The sequence below is a fragment of the Alosa sapidissima genome, chromosome 3 (genome assembly GCF_018492685.1).
Source record: "Alosa sapidissima isolate fAloSap1 chromosome 3, fAloSap1.pri, whole genome shotgun sequence".
NCBI lineage: Eukaryota > Metazoa > Chordata > Actinopteri > Clupeiformes > Clupeidae > Alosa > Alosa sapidissima.
Window position 1 is genome coordinate 24811622 of NC_055959.1, and position 5000 is coordinate 24816621.

The window sequence follows — 5000 nt, forward strand, 5'->3', positions numbered from 1 at the left end:
AGGGCTCTCGAAACAGACTCGCTACACTCACCTTTGTGTTCCCGATGGCTAAAAATAAACACATGAAACAACATCCAAAATGCCAACACAGGGGGACCATGAACATGAACAAAGACTGGTTTTATTTGTAGGTCATTGTTAGATGTCCACAACAGATGGCCCAAAATAAGTCAGACGTTTCTACTGGAGCATTGTGTTACTTCATACCTCTACAGCAGGGGTGGGCAACTAATTTCCCAAAGGGGCCACATGACAAACTGGGACTGTTGAGGAGGGCCGGACCCAAAATACCGAACTCAAGTCTGTCCAATTCTATTCTGTTCTTGTATAACATTAAGTAAATCATATGGTTTTGTTTACTACTCGTAAGAACAGATGAAAATGTGAGGGAGACAAAGGAAAAACAGCAATAGGCTATTTAATCTATGTCCAGTATTTAATCCTTATTCTCGAAAATGATTTTTTTTTTTTTTTTTTTTTTTTTTTTTTCAGTTTTCAAAGACTGATATAAAAAAGTACTACAATATCTATATAATTAGGCTAGGCCATGAAAATGTGAAGGAGTCAGTACAACCATAGGCCTGTGCCACCATTTCATCAACACTCAGCAGTATTTCATCATTAAATCATTACCATCATTAAATTAACTCTATGCAGAATTAGACTATGAAAATGTGGAGCAGACAATAGTAGGCTGTCATTAGTTAATCAACATGCACAAAGAAAACTATTTTAATGTAGGCTATGTTTTTGCTTTAACTTTATGCACAAAACTGTGATTGGTCAACTCGCCCTGTGTGTTGAGCCGGCTGCTTCAAGCAACCTGTGGGTAGTAGCATCATACTAGTTCGCTAACATAAGCTTTGCAAATAAACTCAGACATATTTTGGTTACAATGACGGGGTTATCCGAATGTAAACTATCTATCTGCCAGTAACGTTTTGAAATTAACACTTCGTATCGCCAACAAACAGCAGGAGTTCGTTCTGACAACCTTTGCGGTGGTGAGCGACGCAGACATAAGACACACCAAACTTTGAAAGGTTTACGCTGACTTAAAGGCAACTGCATTGTGTCGACGCAGAAGTATAAATTCTATTCACCAGCACAATTCAGTGAGGGTGTTTACATCGTATGCATCCACGCACAAATGCATGGGCGTACAAATAGCAGTCGCTTTCAAAATAAAAGCAACGATATTGATTTGCGGGCATTATCTCTATGCTAGGCTCTTAACTATTTGTTCTTTTTACGGACCTTACGCGGGCCGTATGTTGCCCATGTATGCTCTACAGGCTAATGTGTCAATGTGTGTTTATAGGCAATTATTCCACTGCTTGGTTGAATTTCCCATTGTCTTACGTAATTTAGAACGACCATTAACCGTATGTTATTTGCACACCTATGAAGTAGATCCATTTTTTTGGCCATATCACACTTGTTTATTACACGGCTCTTCATAATGCTGAAGAATGCTCCATTCACTTGAATGGGCCTTCCCAACGTTCGGTGGTCTGGTAATTCTCAATAACAGACCGCTGTCAAGGAAAATGGGTTTTGTGCTTCTATTTCACGTCTTTCATATCACTACGCAAAGACTGGAACTTCATCAAAGAGTATAGAAGTAACTTCTATACTCTTTGACTTCATTCAAAAGTGAAAGTGGACGATTGATCAGCTGTGTTCTAAAGAATGTTTGATTCAAGTTCAGCGTGTGCTGTTGCGAACTATTTGTTTCTCTGCAAAAGCCACGATGAAGCGGTAACAAATAGGCTATAGCCTAGGCCAGTGGTTCTCAAATGGGGGTACATGAAGGCACTCCAGGGGGTACGTGAGATTTTAAAATATAGCCTACATATATTTAAAAAGTAGAATCCATACAAAAATACTTTAAAAACAATTATTTAATAAATATTTCAGGAAAATATAAGTTCATATTATGCCCCATACCAGGATGGTTCGACCCAACCTGTCACATGCCACCTGCCTGCCACCTGTTTTAAGTCTTTTTTTCTCAACTAAAAATGCTTTGCGCTGGTTAGGGGGTACTGGGCTGAAAAAATATTTCACAGGGGGTACATCACTGAAAAAAGGTTGAGAACCACTGGCCTAGGCTATGTAGGCTAAAGAGTCATATCGTGGGGAGTTTATTGTTTCGGTTTGGCAAGTAACCGTGTAATAAGCGGGATAATGTATAGAACACCGATCATTATTGGGAAAATAAGTCCCTTCAGGGCGGAACAAGACCCCTCCGCTGTGCGTCGGGGTCCGGTTCGCCCTGTCGGGAGTTATTTTCCCAATAATGACCGGCGTTCTATACATTATCCCTTACATATTAATTCGCCAAACTCGTTGTTCAGTTTGAATGAACTGTCACGTTGCATCCGAGCTGTAAAATGCAGACGTTCAGAACATGGCAACATTTAGCTAGATGGATGACAGCAGGCTAAGTAAAATAGCGATGTTTCAAAACTAAAGTTCATCAGAATCTTGGGATACGCCCACTTGACAACGGGAGAGATAGAACTAACGACTGGCCTTTGGCCGTAGCAACCTGGTCGTTACCATCCTACGTACTTCCGGTCAAAAATTTGATTTCAGCCTCGCACATAGTCTGGCCTAACCCACATTATACGGCTTGCGTGTAGCCGAGCCATTCAGTGAACAGTTAAGTGATGACGCAGAACTTGCCTGCCGAGTTGCTTGTAGTCCAGCGAAGCTTGTAGTTCAACAGCATAGCAACAATGGCGATGGAGGAAGAGACGCTAGAAGCTATCCCCGAAGTTGTCTCAACTCTCGAGGGCATCACGCAATTAAAGCAGGAGGCTTGTCTTGTCAATTTTATAAATGGCAAGGACGTCTTATAACTCTCCTTCCAACTGGCTTTGGGAAAAGTTTGATTTATCAGATGGTGATAACTAAACCTAAACGCATAAGTGTACTACATCACTACTTATCATGTTTTCAAATAAACATTTTCTGCTCGTTATTCTCCCCCCTACTCTGAAATTACCTTTGCAAAATCAATGCGGCATAGGCCTACTTAAGGAATGGAATGTTAGCTAGCCTACCGAGCGGGGCTCAAGACGAGGTGGTGTGTCTTGACGTGAGCTAGCTGGTTACCGAGCTGGGCTCAAGGCAAGGCTGCTGTGATTGTGCTTGACTGGGACTAGCGGTTACCGAGCTGGGCTCAAGGTAAACCGCTCCGTGTTTTTGTTTGACAGAGGCTAGCCTGTGGCCGAGCTGGGCTCCAGACGAGGCTACTGCGCTTGTGGACAGTAACGTTAGCCAGTCACCGAGCGTGGCTCAAGGTGAGGCTGCGTTGTTTTATGCCAAACAACTGTTAGTTTAACTGAGCAAGCTCCAGGTTAAATAACACGTAGGTCGTCAGTACAATCCAACTTATCCAAGAGTGTAGTCTGAACAGCCCGTGGAGGACGAAGTAAGCTCCGTAGCTCCGTCGAAGTCACCGGGCTGCGTAGAACAACAATAACTGATATACAGTAATCTAGGTGACGTGACGCTTTTGGTATACAACTCTCGGTCTGTGGCTGGCGCAAGTTAGAGATATATCCACTACGGCGCACAGCATACGTCATTACCAAACGTTGCTGATTGGTTAAGGGAACTCCAATGATTTTAAACCTCAAAATAAGCATCCGCCCATTACGGAGACAGATTGTTATTACATTGTTCCTCCGCTTCGCGTCGGGGCCGATTTACAACCTCGACCGTGCATTAACTTCTGTGAACAGACCACCGTGTCGTCCATTATCCCTTACTTACACACTCACTCTGCCTTGCTGGAATGTTTTATACTTTATCAACACCTGTTGAATCATGGTGACTAAAAAAAATCACAGGGACTTTACGGAAAGATTATATTTTGATGACTAACACAATGCTGACCAACATCTGATCCATCTCACTAAGCGGAAACCAGACCAACTGCAACATCTGATAGTGATGACAGATATATATATACCGGTATATATTACTGTATAATGGCTTCTGCATCCTAAATGTATTTCCACATCACACACAGTCAGGTCAGGTCAGCAGATGAATTAAAGGTGATGTTTGCAGTATGTGAGAAAAAATGCTTTAGCTTAGAAACCGCGTAGCATTGCTTAGAGCAGTGGTTCCCAACCTGGGGTCCGCATCCCACTATGGGTCGCCAGATGCCTGGGCTGAGGTTGTTACCAAAATTATATCTGCGCACATTGAATGTATAAAATCCCAATAACACACCCAATTGGATAATCAAAATTCTGTATAATCCAAATTAAAACATATTTTTGTTCCACATTTAAATTCATGTAGCTATTTATTACCTCTGACCTCTGAACTTACAAGTTTGTAATTAATCACTTTATCCTTTTTGTGTGTGTATGCGGGAAGGAGTTTGGGTAGGGGGCCCTAGCTTGTCTTCGACACAGGCAAGAACAAGGAAAAAAGGTTGGGAAACGCTGGCTTAGAGCACCTTTAATCAGAGGCATTGGGTAGTCCAGTCCAGAGACATTTGAACCACTATTTGCTTTTCCATATCAAACAAGCCAAGATAAGCAGCCACAGTCGTAGATTTACATTACTTTCTTATCTTTATAATCAACGCCTGCCTGGATGATACGCAGAGGTGACTGGGGGAGGTGCATTCCACCCACAAGCGTAAGGAAAAAGCTTTCTAGCCAGAAGTTCACCCTTTGCAGCATTGAGTCTTGTTTTTCCAGTACTTCTCTATGGGTCTACTAGCCAAGGCCACATGTTGTAATTGTAGATACAAACTGACCAGAAATGCTGAAGGCTGTCAGTGGGTGATTTGGGTGGCCATGGTTAATTGGTGGCCATTAATGGCCGTGATTAATTGGTGAATCAGCCTGCAGTGGATCTACTGACCCCAGCGGGAGATGGTGCTGTGTGTGTGTGTGTTTGTCTCAGTGAATAGAATGTAACCTTAACACTACCTGCGGAATAAACCTGAATTGCACAATTTGCAGGCC

At 42.4% G+C, this 5000-nt stretch overlaps 1 protein-coding gene across 1 annotated transcript in view; it reads right to left on the reverse strand.

Annotated features, from left to right (window-relative positions):
- The window catches only part of baiap2l1b (BAR/IMD domain containing adaptor protein 2 like 1b), a 41795-nt gene that overhangs the window by 30108 nt on the left and 6687 nt on the right, over positions 1-5000 (reverse strand). The gene's annotated exons all lie outside the window — the stretch shown is intronic.